This window comes from Pteropus medius, unplaced genomic scaffold, assembly GCF_902729225.1.
Source record: "Pteropus medius unplaced genomic scaffold, Ma_sr-lr_union100, whole genome shotgun sequence".
NCBI lineage: Eukaryota > Metazoa > Chordata > Mammalia > Chiroptera > Pteropodidae > Pteropus > Pteropus medius.
The window spans coordinates 2,021,437-2,044,490 of NW_024345481.1; the positions used below are offsets into that span (position 1 = coordinate 2,021,437).

At 35.0% G+C, this 23,054-nt stretch overlaps 1 pseudogene; it reads left to right on the forward strand.

Moving 5' to 3' along the window:
- Positions 1 to 1,393: 1,393 nt before the first annotated feature.
- LOC120611469 (uncharacterized) lies at positions 1,394 to 1,512 on the forward strand (annotated as a pseudogene).
- The last annotated feature ends 21,542 nt before the right edge of the window (positions 1,513 to 23,054 follow it).

Consider the following 23,054-nt stretch of genomic DNA (forward strand, 5'->3'; position numbering starts at 1 on the left):
AGGAAATATTTTTTAGGCCATGCTTTCAAAAGGATAATGCATTAACGAAAAAATTAAGTAATCTGGAGCTACAGTAGGCTGGAGGCAATGGGATGAAATGCAGCGGATAGTACAATCGCTGATGCTTCTCCATCCAGTAGTCTTGCTAGACATCACTAATCAAGTACGGCATTGTTTCCCATGGAGCCAAGATATGATTTCATATGGAGTTCCAGGCATCTACTACCAGCTGATTATACTTGGCATTAGCAATGGAACCGAATAAGGCGTTATTGGTGATAAAGGACGCTTTCCCCAAGAAGGCAGTTTTGAAAACAATTTGACAGAACTGAAGGAAGATCGGACAAAAGAGGACAGTCATGAATAGACTGTAATTGTATTTATCATCTTAGAATGTTTGTTCATAGATATATTCCTGGGACCTAACAGTGTGTGTTGTATAATTTGTTCTTAGTGCATTTTTGGCTGAATTAATAAATGAATAGTTTTTTGTTTGTTTGTTTTTTAGCCATCAATGAATAACACAGAAGGCAGGCAGCTGGTTCTTTGAAACAGATTTTCATAAGAGGTTAGCCCCTTAAAGGCTAAGGTACAGTGTGGATTTAGTTCTTAGTTCTATGTCCCCAAAATATAATTCTATTATTTGCAGTTTCTGTACCATTGTTTTCCAAGTCACAAAACTTTGAAACATTTAGCTTTGTCTTCCTTCTAGACATGATCAATTAGATTCTAGGTCTTACTGCATAATAAATCTTATTTTCATAATTTCGAATTGAATACGTCTGCCTGCACTGAAATTATACCACATAATGTCTTACTTGCTACATTAACTTCTTAAATTTTCAATAAGCTTGTTTTCTCTTTGCTTAAAACTATTCTGTGTCCTATTAAAATATGAACACTATAAAAACAAATTTGTTCTTTTATTATTACAAAGAAATTTTAAGTATTCTAGAATTTTTTAAAAAATAATATGTAAAACAGTAAAAATAATTCTTAATTTCATCGACCAAAAATGATTGACGTGAGTCTGTTGATTTATATCCCAATAGCATTTTTCTTGCTAAATGTTTTTCTTTCACAAAAATGTGTTGTATTATCCATATTCCTTTCAATATGCTTTACCATACCTAAAATATAATAGTTTTCCATAATATTTTTTCAGTAACATTATTGTCTGAATGGTATTTCATCTCATAGATAGTGACTGGCTTATTAACCATTCCCTTACTAATAGACATTTCATTTCATACAATTAGGAACACTGAAATAAGTACTGTTGTTATATTATTACAATGAGCAAATTGTCCAATGAATTCCTTAGACAAATTTCTATAAGACTTTTTACATAATTTAAAGAGATGAAAATATTTCAGTTTTTAAATACATATTAGTCCAAGGCCATGCTACCCTGAACAAGTCTGATCTCGTCTGATCTCGGAAGCTAAGCAGGGTCAGGCCTGGTTAGTACTTGGATGGGAGACCACCTAGGAAGACCAGGTGCTGTAGGCGTAACAAAATAATAATAATAAGGAATTGTAAGCTGAAAAGGTCCTTGCAATCTGTGAGGTTAACCAAGGTTTGCCTCGCCTAGAAAAAATAAAAAAAATTAAAAAAAAAATACATATTGTTGCATGGCCTGTCAGAGAAGTCATATTAACTTAAACTCCCACCAGCAAAATGTGAAGAATTGGTAATTCAGTAGATAAACAACAGATTAGATATAATTGAAGAAAGGATTGGTAAATTGAAAAATAAAATTGAGGTAATTACCCAAAATACAAAGCACAACATAAAATAGAGAAAATATTTAAGACAGGTTAAAGGGTAGGGAAGGTAGAATTAAAAATTCATAATCTAACAAGAGTTTCTAAGGAGACAATAATGAGGAGTTGGAAGGGGTAATATTCAAAGATGCAGTGCTGAAAATTTTCCAGAGTCAATGAAAGATATGAATCATCAGATTAAAGATCACAATCGGTCCTGAAGAGGATAAATAAATCCCAAACAGTGAAAGGAAAAGATTAAAAATAACCAGAGACAAGGCAATTTATCTCGAATGGACTAGAAACTAGCATGACTTTAGACTTGTCAACAGAAACAACGCAGATACAAAAATAACGGAATCATATACTCAAAGCTTTGAGAAAGAAGGGAGAAGGATATTTGGAGTTAAAACTTTCTGAAGTATTTTTATTGTTCAGAAACCTAGCAGACATGTTGTTTAAATTCAACTTTTTAAATTCAAATTGACAAGTTAAAAATTTCAGCATAACTCCTAGATTAAATGAAATAGAAAATAACTTAGAAAGAAAAGGGGGGGGAAAGAATATAAAAAAAACAAGATGAATCCTGTAAAATTAAATATATGCATATTTTAGGACAACTAATTCTACCCTTGAAATATACGCAAATATAAACAAACAAATAATACAATAATTTCATTAAAACACTGCAGTAGTAAGAAAACTGACGATTAAGTGGATAAACTTATAGCTTATTCATGAAAGGAAATACTACATGCAATGAAAATAAATGAACTATATGTAGATATATTTCATGGCTAACTACCCAAAATATTGAGTAAAATGATAAGAAAATGTAGAGTAGGGCACTATTTTTGTAAAATTCTCAGACAGAATCGTACTGTATCCTACATATGGTATAGAAAAAGTAAAGTATAGAATATGAAAGAGAATGTACTTTTTAGCATCAGAATGCAAGTTCCCACTGAGAATGGAGCAAAAGAATTGGCTAAAGCTTTAGCTACATAAAACGCTTTGTTTCTTAAAAAAATAACAATTTGAAAGAAGTACGGTTAATATTGTTAAATCTGGTTTGGTGGATACATGGATATCTTATATCATATTTTCTGTACTTTGCTGTATATTTTAATCAATTCAGACTTCAAAATAACATTTAAAAGAAACTCTTCATATCCAAATTACATAAATTAGAGAAATGTTTTTAAACAGGTTGCTTGAAACAGTTTGCTACACAAAACTACTTAGCCAAACTTACACATCAAAAGCAAATAATATCCTTTTTAATGTAATTTGGCTAAGGACTAAACACTTCTTCCAATGATACTCCAATTCTTCAAAAATGACCTTAAAAATCTATCTTTTCTAATTTCCTAAAGCACTTTGTTGTGATGAGTTGCCATGAAAATAAAATTATTTTATATTCAAATGTGTGTATTACTGTGTGAACACTTGGTCATCCAATCACCATTTCTGAGGTGTGAGTTGTGCTCAGGCTCTGAATAGATGGACACCCAGCACTCAATTCTGAGCAGGACACAGTCCCTGCCCTCATGAGGCGTACAGTCTAGGAGTCTTCAAATAACTGCAAACTGTTCTGGACATGAAATTCACCTTAAAGAAGAAACTAGGAGCCATTGCAGGGGGAGAAAAGAACCAAAAAAAAAAAAAAGTGTGTAAATATGAAATAGTCCAAAAGTCCAAAGAATAAAAGGAAAGACATTTCAAGGTTTATGAAGATTACAAGATAGAATGAAACAAGACAAAAATAAACAAAAACCTATGATGTATAGGGCTTAGAATTCAGAAAGAGACCTATAGAGAGGCAGACAGACAAAGAGATACGCAGAGGGATTGTCACAGAGGGAGACGCTAAGTGGTGGCAGTAGCTAAGGCTCAGTGCAGAAAGAAACAAAATAAGAGCTTTTAAAGGCCATCTCTAAGAAGCACAGCGATAAGAACGAGAAAGACCGAAAAGAAGGATGATCTGCATGATAGCTTTTGAATTCTACTTCTACCTCAATGAAATGGCAGATCTATAACCCAGCAATTGTAAATGCCATTTACTTTGTACTATATCCAGCCTTCTAATTCCAATTATGTATGCTGAATTCCTTGACATATGCAGAGCTCAAAAGGACAAATTTCCAACACTCTCTTAAGAGAACTCATTAGCACTTTATCCTTTGGATCCGTGACCATCCAGCACAAGACGGAGCATCCTTCATAAGGAAGATAGCCATTTTTAACTCAGTGTCTGGGAGTCTGTTTCAGAACAAGATGGAAACTGCCCAAAAGTTTCAGTTAAAACAATGTAATGAATGTTATAGCAGATCTCAGATATCATAATTTGTCACATGTTTATTCCCCAAGGATATCTGCAATAAAATTTTAGAATGTTCAAGATAAATGCTCTGGGGTGCACAGGGCAGTGATTGAGAACACAGCCTCCTGACTCAGACAGAACTGGGCTTAAACACTGCCTGGGCTCACATTCCACTCGGAGTCTCAGCGTCCGCATCTGTTAAGTATGGCAAACAATGTCTCCTTGTACAGTATGGGGAAAATAGGTTGTGTAAGTAAAAGTCTTGGCACTGTCCAGCTAGAGTTGGCTCTCCGTCTCTGCTTGCAGGGGTCCCACTGACAGCAGTGGCGGTCATGTAAATGTGCTACAGAGGTTAGCAGTGATCACCATTCTCCTTCATGCCTCACTTTGCTGTGACAATCTAGCTCCATACAGCTCACCTCCATGGGGGAGGCTTCCCTGACCTTCGGCATAGATCTGGTCCCTCTGCCACAGGCTCAAGTTTAAACTTTACTTTCTATCTTTATTTGGCATATGTTGACTCCTTGCTATGGCTAAATGCCTTTGGACTTAGCACCTAGAGCTGAAGCTGACAAAATTATCATTCGATAAGAGCAGCTTTCGGTAAGAAACTGAACCACAGATTACTGAATGATAAATGAACAATAATTACTAACAATGATTAAACTTATAATTGGTTCCCAAAAAACCTTGTGCATCTGTTTCTGCAACAGATATGCCCGGAAGTAGAATCCAGGACACACTCTCTTTAGGTAGGGTTTGAATTAAGTTACAGCTCAGTGGCTCATTTTGCCCTGTACAGCAAACATCTCTGATTTCATCCAGTATGTATTTATCTCACAGAAAGTAGTCTTATTTCCCTACTAAAAAGAGAAGTGTTGGGAAAAAGAACAGGAACGTGTAGCAAACGTAGTTTCAGAAAGATGGAAAAGAGAAGCAGAACTTCTCATTCACCCAGATATCAGCCATCTGCACACCTACAGCTGAACCTTATTTTTTATGTCACAATTGTAGTCTTTAGAATAAGGTAGTAAATGACAGTTACTACAGCAACTGTGAGAAAGAACAGCACATAGGATATACCGTGAAGGTAGAAATGCTCGATTGGGACCATCGATGACACAGGAAATAAATAAATGACGGCGATGAGATATCTAAGCAGAATAAGTACGTACCCTCCTCGTCATCCACCCTCCACATTCTACTTTCCTGAATTCAGCACAGTGGAGGAAATCTTGAATACTATGTCATAATAAATGCTATGTCATAATAAAAAGAAATCACTTAATACTAAATGACAATGCAGAAAAACAACTTTATTTGGCCGAGGATCTCAACCCTGAGTGCTTCTGAAAAAGGCTCTGTACCCGAGGTTTACCCCAAAAGCTTCTGATCTCAAGTAATTCTAAGAGGTAGTGAAGGCAGAGAACCACCACCTCAACTCCCCTTACGAAACACCATTAATTGGTATCAATGAACTGATTTTGAGGAAACGTACACTTTTCTCGGTAGGTTATAAGAAGAGATTTTCCTGTTTTGATGTATTAATGTTCTAAGCAACAAGGAAAAAACGCCTCGTGTTCTTTACCATCAAGAGAGGCCAAGAGCTCTGGAGAATAAAGTTCACCTTAAAAAAAGGTCTATACATGAAGGAACGTATGAAGGTGGGGGAGAGGGTCAGCATTGTCGGATTAGAACCGTGTACAGAGCGCGAATTGGTGACATTGTCTTCTCCCCCAAAAGGCCAAATAGAAATGTTCTGGCATGTCTGATTACAAATCCAAGCCACCTCGCTCATCCCAGAGCCACTCGTGCTTCTGGCAGCTGACCGAGGTCTTCCCTAGGATTCTGAAATCCTGGTGTGAGACGAGAGAAGCCAGGTTGTTGCTGCCACCTTAGCGAACAGCTAGTGCACCGTCCCATTTGCTCTCAGATTCAACTTACTTCACATGTCACTAGGCCTCTGAGGCGCTTGCATCTGGGCCCCTGACTTTTCAGAAGTGCTGGGTGTAAGCAGAGGAAGCACTAGTAGATATGAAGTCATCTTTGATATTCCTTGGGCTCCAAAAATAATTTATTAATTTCTCAATTGGATAATGAGGATATCCAATGATTCACAAATTGAACTTTGCCCTCTCCTCTGAGTGGAATTTAAGTTGTGATAGATTTATCTGCCAGAGGAGAAAAACCTATTCTTTCCACACTCTTAGGAGACCTCCTGAGATCTTATTTTGCAACTTTTCATCGGGTTTTTCAAGCTCTCTTTTGAAGGGTGTGTAATGTCTTTCCGGTATTCAAAATTAGCTATTGGTTAATGGGCCATTTGCCTATGAAGATGAGACTGTTATCTTTATCACTAATAATATCACTGGCGTTTTACTGAATCATATTTGAGGGTTCACAGAGATGAGGTACACAAGTGCAAGCAGATCTTTAACATAGTCTCACAAATACTCTATTGGTCGAGTATTTACGTAATCAAGTAAGGAAACATAACGCCTACGTTGGGTTTTTAATTCACCAATATGCTATAGCTTAATTCAATGAAAAACTGTTCCATGCTGGGTTACCAATAAAATATGAATTGTAGGTAATCATCTCATCATAGTTAAGTTCTTTGTATTTTAAAAATATGAATCCTATCTCCAGGAAAGCTGCTATTTTCAAAGAGGAGTCTTTCTGATGACTCTTGAAAGTGCGGTTATTCTCAAATGCCCTGGAGAAAGCAAACAGCTGTTGAATCCTATGCAGAACTGTGGGTTCAAAAATCAGTACTTAGAATTTCCATTTTAGCCCAGCAGGGCCACCCAAGTGACATTTCCGGGGAATAGAATCAACTTCCAGTAAATTAGCAAACTCGCACCACAAATGGAAATATTCAATTGAATATTTATAAGAAATAAAAAATTGAAGGTATATTGAAAAGGGACTAGCTTTTATTGTCAAAATGGGTAATGCTTCAAGCTAATAGTTTAAAACTCAGGACGCCGTCGAGAGGGGAGAGCAATTAACATTTTATGAGTAGCTGCGCAAGAGTGTTTGTTATTATGAAAGAAAAAAAAAAAAGAAAAAGAAAAAGAAACACTCCCCAAGAGCTCTTTGTTCGTTTCGATTTCCAAAATGGCAGAGATTTCCGTGGTGTTGGTGGCGTGATGGAAAGAGCACCCAGCTAAGAGTCGGGAAACCTGAACTTGGCCGGTGGCCACTCGGTCTTCATTCCCTTCTCTGTAACAAGAGAGGGGAGCTGGGGTAGGTGTTTCTCGCAAGTGTCTTGGTCACATGCCCAGCCTCTTCCTTGAAAATTCTGATTCAGTGGATCTGGGGGATCCATTTTTGAGCTTTCTGGGAGTTAAATCTCAAAAGTGCAGCGATTAGCTGAGGTCAAAGGAAGGTATGGGTCAGAATGCGAAAGGACTAGCGGTGCTGGAAATCACGAAAAGTGAGATGTCATATTCGAAGAGGCCTTAGGGAGCCCCACTGAGCCTGAGTCACATACAGGGGTCCGTTTGGCACATTTCTGAAGAGATACACCTTAGCTGGAAGCTTCTGGCGTGACCTGGGGACACCGACAAACGGTTCGGGCTCTACCTTCCGTTGTCGGTAAGGGCATCTCTACTCAGTCAATTTTAAATGTCATAATTCACTGAATTATAACATTTTAAATGTCATAATTCACATAATTCACTAAATCATATTTAAAAACATATTTTAATTACACATCTAACGCTATGTATTAGAACCTGGTGACTCTGCATTTGCTCCCAATTTCTATATCTGTTCGATGGAAAGCGTAAGAGATCAGCTTGGGGACAGACAGGTAGAGTGGGGCTTATGGATGGATCGAGAGTACCCGGCACACAGTCTTTATTATCTCAGTCGCTCATCTCCCGGTTCCCACAGCCTGATCACAATTATCTAAATTATCGCAGTGGCCTTTTCTCTGGTCTCCCAAGCTCCAGTTTCTTTTTCTTCAATTCGTTCTGCGGTGCTGGTCAAATGAACATTTCTGGTTTACAGTTCTCATCCCGTTAGCTGCTTTTACAAACGTATGCTTTCGATTAATTCTTTCTGTGTAATGACATCAAAATTTCTTAGCCAGAGTTGGAAGGCTCTCAATAATTTGAACTCAGGATAGCATTACAAATGATCTTATTTATTTGTTCATATTCTACAATTAGGTCAAACTAGAATTGTTCCTATGGCATGTGTGTGAACCCATGCTTCCTTTATCTGACTTGGTGTACTCTGTTTCTGAATCTCTATCCATTTTCATTTATCAAAATAATAATAATAATAATAATAGAAGAAATAAAACTACATAATTCTATTTTTCTAACACAATTATTTCAATTTTATATAGTCTTTTTCTCTTATTTTCCTATTTACATATGTATTTTCATAAATAGAGCCAATTTTACATATATTTTACATTCTAGTTATAATCCTTTTCCATTTGACCACATAATTTTCACAGTTTTCATTTTAATAGTTGCATAATTTTCCATCCAGCTGATGTCCCATGATTCTGTTAACCATTCTTCCATCTATAATTAGACATGTTGGTTGTTTCTAATTTTTAGCTATTATAAATAATGTTGCAATCTTCACCTATTATAAGTATTGAAGCAATTAATAGCTCTATGTATAACATTCTCTTTTGGCTTTATTACCTCTGGATAACTTTCCAGGAATGAATGAAACCAAAGATATAAAATTTTTCTAGTTTCCTTAAGCACATTGACAAATTGTTTTCCAAAATGTTCATACCAATTTATACTGTCACCGATAATATATGTGAGTATGCTATTTTTACTGCAAATTATTGGATCAAAAAAACTATACCTTATTAATATATTAATTTTTATATTTTTGGTACTAGGAAATATGAATTTTTCAGTTTAATTGTTGCATTTTCTTCTTATGTAGAATGTCTTTTTACATAATTTGCTGGCTAAATTTGTAATTTCTCAAAACAAATGTCATGAGCCATGTCTGTCTTGGTTTCCACTCAGTAGTCAAGCTCATCACTACTCCTGGTAATAGATAGCAGTCAGTATATATTTGTGCTGTAAATAAACAACATTCTTTGAGTTCTTATAACTTTTTAAGAATTCATGTGAGCTCTTTATAGACTATGGCCATTAAGCTTTTTTCACAATTAAAGTGAAAATACTTTTCATTTTAGTTTGATATTGTTTTAGAAAACAAAAAATTGTGGCAGAAATGAACGCTGTCTTCTTTGTGCTTCCTTATACTGCCTTAAAACCTAAAAGTGTACTCCGTGGAAGTGAGAACATATAAATTAAATTTTTGTTCATTTTTCTATTTTTTCTTTATAGTTTCCTTTTGGGGATAAACTCTTGCCATTTTCTCAAAGCCTATCCTAAATGCACCTTTCCCTGGGTTCTGCCTCGGTGTTAGGCTATGTATCCCCAACCACAGCCACTAATGGCTTATAACTGAAGCCTTTGATTTGGAGCCCACAGGGAACCTCAGTTCTGCTCCTGCGTGTGGGGTCATTTTTCCCAAAGCAGGAGGGATTTACATAAATCCAGCTAACACTTTGAGATTCCAGATTATGTCAACATTGCTGCTATTTTTGCCATAAATCTTTATTCCAACTATAACAGAGCTTCTACTATGGTCCCATACTGGGGTATCTCATGTTTTAATATGATTATTTTTTGATGGGGGGAAATTTTGATAGGACTACCTTGAAAAGACCAAGAAAAAACAAATCATTAAATTTTTGGTACATTTCAATTACTAATAAAGACTGTATGCTGGATACTCTCGATCCATCCATAAGCCCCACTCTACCTGTCTGTCCCCAAGCTGATCTCTTATGCTTTCCATCCCTGAGAGTCACAGAAAAATCGAAATAATGATTAGGTTTAAAAATCTAGCTTTGCCATGTCTATGCTAAGCCTTAATAATTGAATTTATGTTTGTGTTTCTATCTTTGAAGCCTTTTCAGTGTCATAACTCAATTGGGTCTAGAAAGGTTCTTCTGATTCTTGTCAGTGTCTTCTCTATCGGGCTTACCTGAGCCAAACTGCTTGCCTACTAGTTCAGACAGTGCCCACCACTTCTGAGTCCCTGTCACAGGCGTCTGACCACTGCGTCTTGGATAGTTCCAGCTGACATTTTCAGCCTCTCTGCTGGAACTCCCTTGCTACTTTTTCCATCGTGCGTGTCCATTGCCATGCCTTGTTTTTTCTGACTTGCCAGGATAGCTACGTTTTAGCCAACTCCATCCAGAGATGTGGCTGCTTCTTTCTTGAAGTTTTCCTTGTGATTGGTTCATTACATTATTTCACTTCTATCCTGCCCTCCAGGGAGCCCCAATTCATCGTTTAATTCCCATTCTTCTCAACCTTTATGATGCTGGCCCAACTTATGTTATATTAGTGTTATTTTTATTATGGCTTAGTTCATCTCCAATAGATTGCAAGATCCTAGAAAGCAAGAGCCATGCTATCGCATACTTGTATTTTCCTAAATCCCATTGATTACATATGCTTTCACACAGAAAAATGTATTTTTAAAAATTATATACTAATTTTGTTCCACCATCCTCCTCTGAGCTGTCTCTTCGTACCTCAAAACCCCTCTGCTTCAGTCAAGTATAGCTATGAAATACTACTGAATCTTCATTTGTACAGAGTCTCTAAAAGAGAAAGAAACATCAAAACAAAAAAATAAAACAACTTCCTTTCTATTTCTGTAAATCGTATGCTTCTTCCCAGAAATCTTACATCTCACTTTTCTTTGCGGCATTATCCCACTTAACCTTAGAGCTGCTTCCCCATTTGACATTTCCTTTTCCACTCATGTTGTTAGGCTTCCTGTATTATTAGTTCGGTCCTTTTATCTCTTTGCCCTGTGAACAGAGTAGGTCTAAGTAGATGCAAGAAAAAACTTCACAAAGGTAGTGCCGATGAGCTATGTTTTTGGTTATTTTTGTTTGTTTGTTTGTTTTGAATTTTTTGATTTGTTTTGTTTTTAGTGGTAGTAATAAATTTGCATTGATCTGTTCACGCCACTTCATGTTATTACTTTAGTTAATGAATCTGCAAAATAGCTGGGCACAAGTAATGTTACACGGTTTGCTCTTAGAATAGGGGAAGTCAGCTGACTCATGGGAAACCAATAAATAATTTGCTTCATTATCTCAAAGTTGACAAAACTATTATTTTTACCAAGAAAACTTCTCCCCTATTAACATAACATCTGTTTTATGTATTTCAGAGAATTCTCAATTGCAAACAATGGACAACCCATTTAGTTTTATTTCTGTGCATGTACTTACCAGGGATTCAGATAAGTAATAATCTTATATTTATTGTGCTCATGTAATGTGTGCATAAGCATTAGATATTATTACTTATTCTTTGTAAATGTTAGTGCTGCTGATTTGGTTACTTTCAGTGATATTTCCAAAGCCATATAGATCTAAACAAACATTGAAATTGTTTTCTTCATGCTATGCACATAGCCCACACAGGCAATGAACGGAGAGACCTTACAAAATGTAGGCATATTGTTCTGTAACTTCTATCCACATTGGACAAATGTTCATTAAAATCCTTTAAAAGTGACAGGATTACACTCCCATTATTATCAAAATGAGATAATGTCTTCACAGCGAAACAAACATTTAGATAAATAAGAAAAGCAAAAACTGAGCTGCAGAGTTGAAATAGAGATTTATTCTGACCAAAATATTCACCCTTGGTCTCAAGTGATATGTTTCAAGGGAAACAGCAATTCTGTACTGTCCTCTTACTCATAAAATGCCTGTGTGGTCTTGAACTGTTTATCGTGTCTTGCTGAGAAGGAAGTTTTAATTTCAATAGGAAGGGGGGCACTGACCCTAGGGAGTGAGTGCCAATTGTAAAGGCAGATTTGAATTAAAAAAACTCAGGGTCAAATCGTTATACACATCAAATGCTTCCTCAGACAGAAAACCTTTATCCACTTGAATACGAGTATTGGAGCAACAGATTCGGGAAGCTGGCAGAGCTGGAATGCAAATCCACATCTGTCTCCCTGACTCCTGCTCTTTCAGGTTACACTGTACTGCTTTTTGCTGTATACATGCATAAAGAGTTCGACTCAGTCTGCCTCAAAAAGCCGAACTCAACATGGAGATTTTGACATATTCTCATCTTAAAGCAATGGCGTGTTCTTTTGCCGAATGGGTTTCCTTAGGAATTAACATTTATATCTTCTGAGAAGACACTCCAGGGTGCATATTACGGACGAGCAATGATGTGCCTTTGCAGTTAATGGCGCTCAGTCAAAACTACCAGGGCATGTCATTATTAGGTCATAATACCCACCCTGGAGTGTCTTACAGCTTAATTGTTCCCTCTTCCATTCCAGAAACCAGCAAAAGACATATTTAACTAATGTTTCTGCTTTGTTAATAAGTTCAGAATGAATGAACACATGTGTTCTGACTGCTCTTGTCTATCAAACATGTATTCAGAAATAAATCCAGGTCACGTAATCAAAAATCCAACTTGCATATTTTGCTACAAAAAGTTTGGCATGGTTCTGATACTTCTGAAAGTGAAGATTTAGCATGCATCACTTGTCTAAATATTCAGACAATGAACACTCATGAGACTTCCCCTTCTGCCAATGCCCTTAGCATTTAGATCCCGATCATCATCTGTTTTTCTGCTGAAAATTTTCATCAAGAGAGTTACATTTTAATCTGGACTACAATCTACAGTAGACTAGTCTCAATCTTTAGACTACATAGCTAGTTATGTCTTAATGAGTATTTACACTTAGGTTTTTTTACTTACATTTACCAAAACTCTTCAAGCAAAATGGAAAATTCATTATGCATCTTTAGGTTCTGACCCTTCTACCATAAAGTCATACTTTCATTACAACAGCATTTTAAATAACAAGCAAAAGACTGAGAAGTTATAGGAAGAAACAGCTGACCCAGGTATGTGTGGTTCTAAGGTATGACTGCCTAGCAATAGAGAGCATTGACTATTCAGTTAAGCTTGACATCAGATCCCATGATAAGTTGTTGCTACTTAGGTTCTTTCACGATTTTATATTGTAGTGTTAAGTAGTGTAGGAGGCCGAATCCTTATTGCTACTTAGGAAGTGCTTGGTGAAGGTAGTAGAAATTTGAGGCTCCAGATCAATGAAACAAATGTAGCTGGGGAGCTAGCTAAGGGGAACGTCTCTTGGAATGTTTGTGGTGGAGAGAAATTGATTTTGGATGGAGTTGTATAATCTCGTTCCTTATCTTCAGAATGATAAGTAGCATATAACAAGTAAAGAGATTGACTTAATAATTTTAAAACTTTCCACAAAGCTCAGTTCCCCCAGATGGCCTCACTGGAAAATTCTATCAAACATTTAAAGATGAATTAATATCAATTCTTCACAAGCTCTTCCAAAATATTGAAATGGAGGGAATACTTCTCAACATATTCTATGAGGCATGTATTATTACTCTGATGTTAAAACCAGACAAAAAGACATCACAAGAAAACTATAGACCGATATTCCTTATGAATATAGATGCAAAAATCCTCATGAAAGTACTACCGAACCAAATCCAGCAACATATAAAAAAGTTTGTACACCATGACCAACTGCGGTTTATCCAAAGCAAATCGCAAAGTTGGATTACCATCTGGAAAACAATTACATAATATACCATATTGACAAAATAAAGGAAAAAAGCCACATGATCATTTCGATAGACATAGAAAATTCAACATCCCAAAAATGATAAAACCACTCAAGAAACTAAGAATATAAAAGAATTTACTGAATCTAATAAAGGCCATCTACAAAAACTCACAGCTAATATCATACTTCATGACAAAAGACTGAATGATTTCTCCATAAGAGCAAAAACAAGACAAAGACATCGTTCTTGCCATTTCTAGTCAACATTGTACTAGAAGTTCTAGCCAGGGCGATTAGGCAAGAAAAAAGATATTAATGACATCTAGATTTTAAAGGAAGATGTAAAACTATCTCTATCCATGATCATGTATATAGAACATCCTAAGGAGTTACACTAAAAACCCACTAGAAGAAATAAACAAGTATAGCAAGGTTCCAGGATGCAAGATTAATATACAAAAATTAATTATACTTCTATACATTGGCAATGAACAATTCAAAAATGAAATTTAAAAAATTTCATTTACGATAACACCAAAAAGAATAAAATACTTAGGTTTTATATGTATATATAAATTTAGTATATATTATATAATACATAATATAATACATATATTATACATTATATAATTATATAACATATATAATATATAAATTTATTATACTTGTACAGATAATAAATTTAACAAAAATTGCAATACTTGCATTTTTTTAACTGTTTTTAAAACTATAATTGCAAAATATTATTGAAAGAAAATATAAAGACTTTGATATAAGACAATATCAAAATAACCTACAGTTTTAACAATTTATACCAAAATACCAGTCAATTCTCTTTTTTTTTTTTTTTTTGCAGAAATTGACAAGTTAATTTTAAAATGCATATGGGAATGCAAGGGAGCCACAATATCCAAAACAATCTTGAAAAGAAGAACAAAGATGAAGGACTCATATTTTCCAATCTTAAAACTTCCTAGGAAGCTACAGGAATCAAAACTCTGTAGCACTGGTATAAGGATAGACATATAAATCAATAAAAAAGAATTAAGAGTCCAGAAATAAACATTTATAGTTTATTTTCAATAATTATTCCAAGATAATTCAATAGAGAAAAATAATCTTTCCAACACATTACACTGGTACAACCAGGTATCCACATGCAAAAGAATGAAGTTGAACCTCTACTTCACACCATACACAAAATTTACCTCAAAATGGATTTATAGACCTAAATGTAAAAGCTAAAACTATAAAACTCTTAGAAGAAAGCAAATGAATCAATCTTTGTGATCTTGGATCAGGCAATACCTTCTTAGATATAACACCCAAAGTATAAGCAACAAAAGAAAAAAAGGAAGAAATTGGACTTCATCGAAATTTAGAACTTTTGTGTTTCAAAGGACACTGTGGAGAAAGTGAAAAGACAACTCAAAGAGCGGGACAAAATACTTGAAAATCATGTAGCTGACAAGAGACTTATATCTAGAATATACGAAGATCTCTTACAAGTCAGCAATAAGAACAACTTAAAATATTGGCAAAGATCTGAATAGACCTTTTTTTTCAAAGAAAATATACGAATGATCAATAAGCACATGAAAAGATGATCAACATCGTTAGTCATTAGGGAACTACAAACCAAAACCACAAGAGATACCACTTCACACCTACTGAGATAACCAAAATCAAAAAGGCAGACAACAACAAGTGTTAGTGAGGATGTGGAGAAATTGGAATGATACATTGCTGATGGTGCGGCCACTTTGGAAGCATCCTGAAACCTTGCTATACTTGTTTAACAGATTGGCAGTTTCTCAAAATGTTAAACGAATATTTCTCATTTGAACCCACAAGTCTACTACGAGATTCATAGCCCCACAAAAGTAAAATGATATGTCTACATGAAAATTTGCATATGAATATTCAAAGCAGAATTATTCAAACTAGACAAAAGTTGGAAGAAAACCTCAATGTCCATCAACTGATGAATGGCATTAAATAATTAAATAATAAGTGAATGCCCACACAATAAAATATTATTTAACAACAAAAAAATGAAGTACTGATATCGACTACAACATAGATGAACTTAAAACATCTGCTAAGTGAAAGAAACCCTTCACAAAAAGTTACATGTTATATGATTCCATTTACATGAAATGTCCAGAATTGGCAAACTTATAGAGACAGAAAATAGATTGGAGATTGCCCAGGGCTAGAGAGGGTAGGATATGAGGATGCCTGTTAATGAGTGTGGTGCAGAGCTTCTTTTTGGGGTGATGAAAATATTCTAACCTTAGATTTTGGTGATGGTGCAATGATGATAAACATCTCTGCATATACTAAAAATGACTGAATTGTACACTTTAAATGGGGAAATATTATGGCATGTGAATTATATCTCAGTAAAGTTGTTTAAAAAAGGAAACAATAAAACTAAGGAGTACAACGAAATAAAATCAAAGATTATCAGCAATATAGAGGCCTAGAAATAATCAGGTCAATTGAAAACAGAAAGTAGGAATTTATATATGAAAAAGAATGGGAAGAATTGCTTCCAACAAAATTAAATCTGAAAAATTTTATGGTTTGGTGAAAAAAAAACATATCTTTTTCTAAACTGAACAAAATGGAAGACAATTAAAAACCCTAGGGAAACAAAAAGCTGTAGATAGAACATAATGATTAAAATATATAGAAAACTAAGAAATGTCATAATTTCAAGTAATTAACAAATATGGGGAAAGATAATCTGTTTAAACTTGGCACATGGAATATTTTTATTCAAAAGGCTAAGCCTGGTAACCTAGGATTTTAGTAGTTTCCTATAAGTGACTTGACATAGATCTATAATAAATTATATTTGTATAACTATGTTATTACAACTTTGTAAATTATGTTAGTTTTCAGTTTATTGAATTAACCCAGAAGACTTACTTACATGTACAGACTAAAAGTGAATGTATACAATTTGACACTATTGGCATTACTTTCCTCTTTGTCTTACGTAGTAGAGAAACAGGAGATTCTGTATTAAGGTAACAAATAAGGAATCAGAAGAAAAAATACATTGTTTTAAAATTTAAAAGTAAGAAAAGAAAAACTGAATCTGATTTTTTAAAATCTACAAAAGTTAAGAAGCAGGTTTGAAAAGGATATCCTTATTTACTGTTTGGAGTTTATAAAACAAGAAGCATAGGTTAAAACATAATGAAAACATATTATTTAGGATTATAAGTTTAAAAAATATAAATGAAAACTTTAAAATGGTTGCTTCTGAAAAGCACGACAGGGGTGAGGGGTGAGTAATTATACTTTTCATTTATTGAGTTGATGTAACATTAGAGGTTTTAAGGATCATGAACTTGTGTTAGAAAAGTAAAAGTATTAGCAACAATATTAAATTGAAGTCTTCAAAAAATAAACTAGAAAACCACAAGGAATCATTTAAAATTAAATCTGAAACAAAATCAAAACGGACTTATTAGAAAACTATGGCTTATGAGGTTCCCAAGTCTGTCTGCCACACTTTGCTCTTATAATTTGAGTTCTAAAGATCACATGTTCCACTCAATAGGGACATGAAGAAAAAAGTGCCATCTTGTATGGGTCTCATTAGAGCATTTTCACAGGACTGAGCCACACAGCAAGGAGGTTCCAGCACCCCAGGTTATGGGGGATTCTGGCCACGTGCTCAGTAACGAGCAATATGGAGAAGCTGGGCTTAGAGGGCCCCAGGTTCTCTCTGAATTCAGCCCACAAAGAATTCTCTTTTCATTGAGATTCTCCTCTCATTATGGTTATCAGTCCAACCATCAATAGCACTGAACCCTTTTATCGGCCCCACTTGGTAATTATAAAATATCTGCAATTATACAATATGCTAATTCTTAGACATCTACAAACAGCTTAATCAATTGAGTGCATTTTATTATTTCTAGTCTAAACATTATGGACTCACATGAAGTCTCTGAGATCAGTAAATTATTCCAGATCGTAAAACGGCTGCCAAACCAGTCAGAAGTTTTGTTTGAATTTATTAGGCTTGCTACATTATTTAGCCAGCAAGATTGAGGAAAACAACAGACACAAAGAGGCATCCTGGAGTCACACTGTGAAGCCTGATTGGTTCCCATGAATTTCAGAGGGAAGAAGGCATCTAAATTCAGGAGGAACCTGATCACTTGAAACCTTCACTGTCAAGTTGATATTAATGTTAACCCAAGTTCTTGAGGCATCTGGACTTCTTATACACATTATTATTTCCCATGTCATAATGTCAGTGTTTGGTCACGTGTGTGTGTGTGTGTGTGTGTGTGTGTGTGTGTGTGTGGTATGACTAGATATCTTTGTTGTATAGTTATGGATTTGCATATCTGTTGTATATGTCTCCAGCTACTCTACCGAGAAAGAAAGAAATATTTTTTTCATGCCCGTTAGGACTTTCCGGGATATACCACATCCGAACATCCCAAAATAGAGCAAGAGATGAAGGAAGACCTCTGTCAGTATTTATATTTAAATGTGTTCAGCAAGAATTATACATTCCAAAACATAAGGCAAGGTTTTTACCCACCCCCAAATTAAACCCCACTACGTCCCAATTTTTACAAAGTCTTTTATACCATCTTTTATACCTCGCCCCCTGACTTGAATTTTTAAAAACTGAGTAGTCTTTGGAGAAAAAATATTCCCACAACACATCTTCGAACAATGTCAGTTTGGATGCTTATGAAGATCATCTGATAAAATAGATTTAAAACATTTAAAAAAAAATTTAATATAGATTTTAGCCATTACTCTTGGAGGCATTCTCTCCTAGATTCTAGTGCTAGATGTTGTTTTAATAAGTCAATTAAACTGCATTTTGAAAAGTAACGTACACGGTAGTTAGGTTGCGTGGATCATGAAAATGTTCTCATAGCCTAACGTGGGAAATTTTTCCTGATGTTCACGTGAAGGTATTTGTAACCTGGGGGAACCTTCTCTCAGCGCACACCCGGAAGAAGGGAACGCTCTGCTTTAAAAATGATACTTGGAAGGGAAGTCGATGAGCCCTACAGCAATGCTTCTCAAATTTTAACACACGTGCTCATCATCCTTGGATGTTGCTAAAAATGGAAGCTCTGATTCAGGGCGTGGGATGTTTCCTGCCGATTCAGAGCCTATAGTGGGGTCTCTGGATCCCGCTTTCGATAGCAAGACCCAAGAACACTTTGTGAGGTGACACAAAAATCAATGCCAATGAAGATGGAGGCCCTGATCACCAGCGTCAACTGTGAAGAGCTGGGTGAATTATTCTCATTCAACATGCAAGTGGGAGAGCAATGTGCACGCACACGCGCGCGCGCGCACACACACACACACACACCCCTAATGTCTGAATTTTAAATATGTAAATATGATTAACTGTAAATTAAAGAACTTTAGAAAGCCTTTGATTATTCAATCCACATTTCCGAATGTTTATATCGATTTCAGTTGTCTGGAATATTTTTGCGTGGGGTACAGGCAGACTGCCTGCGATTCATGGTCATATGGATGGCATTTCTCCCCGAAATTTCCTGCTCTGCTGAACAGATCTGAGAGACAGAGCCAGATTAGAATTTCTTTTTGAAGATCAGCTATTTGAACTGGAATAAAATGGGAATGTTTAGATTTCTTCCAGTCGGGATTAAATAGGGTTAAATAGAATGGATTCATTTCTGCCACAGAGTAAAAGTAGCATATATTTTAAAAAATAAGATGCCTAGGTGATATGGGGTAGGCCGGACTTTCAATTGTATGTGATGGAAGAGAATAAACAAGTCCTACTGCTAAGCTGTGTAAATATTAGGACCAGAACTCAAATAGGAGATGGGTCTGTGCCTCAAAAGAGAAACCCATCATAAGAAAGGCATTTTTCAGAGGAAGCAAATAAATATGAAAGCAACAGACCAGTTAAAGCTAAATGGAAAGAAGGCCTTCCAAGCATATTTTCGAATAACTTCAAAATGCTTTTAGAAAAAAATTTCAACTCAGGACTTCTACACTACCCTCAGAAGTGTCTTTCCACACTGGGTCTCTATTTTGTTGGAGAGAGTTATTTCCAACAGCAAATTCTTTCCTTATTTTCTAAAAATCTCCACATGATAGAATAAAATGTACTACATTTACATGCATAAAGGAGATGTGTAAATGTTATTTGTTAAAATAATTTTTCCTCAGCTATGAACCAGATTAATGGGCCTAGTCATAGAAATAAAAATAAAAATATTAATGCAGTTTTATATTATATTTTGTTTCAACAATGAAATCAATTGAAATTGAAATATTCTGCTGCAGAAAGGATCAAAGTCCACATAATTTTGGTTTTGTATTTTTATTAACACTGAAAATAGATTTTTAACAAAATTTTAAGTGTCTAGAATACTTAAATTGGAGTAGAAGCAGATATTAGCCTAAAAACGAATATATCATTTGGAAAAAATAAAAATAGAATGACAACAAACCAATTAGATGTGGGGAAGGGGATTGGGAAATGAATGTTAATGTTGTAAAAATTTTAAAGTTGTAAAAATTAAAGAATAGTGATATCATGGTTGGTATTGTAAAAATTCCTTTGTTATAATCACTCCATTTTTGTTCTTAATATGATTCCCAAAAATGCATTAAATCTAGAGATGTAAACAGATGAACTTAAAAAACCTGTGTTAATGAGCCTAAAATGGTTGAACAACAAAACACCAGGCAGCGTGGTTCAGATTTTAAGGGGATCCAGACACTTTCATATTATTTATGGTTAATTATCTATAGAATAATATTTAAATATATAGTTTTTATTCTATAGTTTAGGATGAGATCTTGATCTTTCTATTGTCATTATCGAATCCTAAATTTAAATATTTATTAATACACATGGACTTAATTGATTCCAAGAGATAATTGGTATGAATATGCTAGTGTCCAAAAAGATATTAACAGATCATTACTAGAAGAGAAAACACAAAGAACTAATAAATCTGAAAACATTAATTTTTACTATTAATGAAGAGCAATATTAAAAACGAAAATGAAATAGTTTGCCAGTTAGACCCCTTGATACATAATTGGTAGGAGTATAAATTGGTTTAAGCTTTTTAGAACCATTTGGCAATTTATATGAAGAGTCTCAAGGATGGATATAGCCTTTGGCTTAGTAATGACGCTTCCAAAAATCTGTTTTAATAAAATAATTTTAGATGTAAATAAAATTTATGAACAAATGTATTTAATACAAGATTATTTCATCAACAGTAAAAAATTGGAAATAATTCGAATGTCAATAATAAGTTATGGGTTAAATAAGTTATGTTCTATCTATAAAATAGGCCTTTTTACACTGATTATGCTTTTAAAAAAACTTTAATCACGTAAGAAAATGACAGAAAGAAAACTATACATTTAAAATATATAGCATGTTCATGAGTATGTATTAATAATTATATAGAAAAGAAAATATATATATGGGGGAAGAGAGAAAGAGAAAGCTGAATGGATGTTCATTAATTTTTTTCCTTTTTTCTTCTTAAATCTATTTTGTAATTTGCCAGTTCCGCTTCTAACACCACTTACACGGTGTAGCACTTTTTAAGTCAGAAGAAAAACCAACAACAAAATTTAAGTGTACGTTATAGTTTCCAGAGAAGGCAAAAGAATGAAGATACACCCATTCTAGGTTGGGTCTTGAATAATAACAGTTTGATATTTCCCCACAATAAGTTACTGCACCAACATTTTTCAATAATAAGGCTTTTTGCTAGGCCTTCTTTTTCAGTAACTTTCAGAACCTAGTTCTCCAAATTTCTTCAGCTGTTCAGCAGCAAATACGGAATTCATAGATGAAACGTTTATAATTCTCTGCCAATGACATTAAAATCACCAGTCAGTCATGGGGGAAGGCCCTATAAGAACAAATTTGGTTTGCATGCTTCTCCTTACATTTTTACATCCTGATCTCGCAGAGCTCAGGATGCCCATGAGTCACCATTACTTTCAGGTCTGGCTCTATTGCTGACTGCTTGCAAAAGTCCTGCAGCTAAGAAGAGACCCTAGAGAAACATTCTAGTCATGCAGGCACCATAATGTAAAACCACCGTTAAGGACTTGGCTTGAAATCCAACTTCCTGGTTTGGCTTATAACAAGAAGCTTGCAGTGTAATGCTACTGCTTTCATGAAAGATGGCAAAAGAACTATTAATGACACTAATTAAGATGTGTGAATATCATTTAGATACTCCTCCTTGTTGCTTTCCAAGTACAAGCTATGTTACCTAACACATTAATTGGTAATGATACAAGTGCATATCTTTCAACTACAAGGTCAGTTTTTAAAGCAGGGCTTTATTATTAATGAGTTCGAAGTTCCTACACAGTCCACATAGAGATTCCATTAACAAACCTCACTGTGCTCCTCTTTAACCCCATTACAGCTATATCCCCTCTCACCCACCCCGAATAATACAGTATTGTCGGTTAGGGCATTTTAAACCTTTTTCCAGCCTTCCATATACACTCAGAACCTATTGCTTTAAATTGTTTGTGTTTTTAAGTAAATCCATTCCCTGGTCTTTTTGACCAGACATACAAAGTCCAAACACTATTTATTTGAAATCCACTAATCACCTATCCAGCATGTCTACCTAAGTAAGTTTTGTGTCTCCAAAGTAAAATCTAGTATAGAAAACAAAAGAATATTAAAGTATAGCCCCTACTAATATAATGCCCTTCTTATTTCCTTAGAATTCTAAATGACATAGACTAGTAGAGCCAGGAGAAAATCGTAGCCCCCATAACTCATGTTACAGCCGGGAAAAGGGAGGTTCAGAAAGTCAGTCTCTGCACCAGCTAAACCAATGTCATATGCTCAGAGTGAGAGAACTCTGGCTGTAGCCAGCGGTTTCTTTCAGATCCAACAAAGATTAAGGAGAGAGCCTCTTAAGTGTCAGATCTCTCTTATGCCTGTTTTCTACTTAATCTTATTAATGTCTGTGAATGTCAATCAGACAACAGGAACCTACATTTATGCAGCACTTGGTAGCAGTCAAGTGTGCTCGCACTTATGACTTTATATAATTCTCACAATGGTCATGTGAAGTGTGTATTATTACCCCATCCTCTAATTGCATCTCAAAGACGTTCCTTTGGCTGTGATCACATATGAGAGACGACTTGACAGGGACACAACTCTTTGGTGTATTTTTCCTCCCCTCCCAAATTTTTATCACGATTCCTTCATTGTTCTTTAAGCACTGAAACTTCAGAAGGGAAATCTG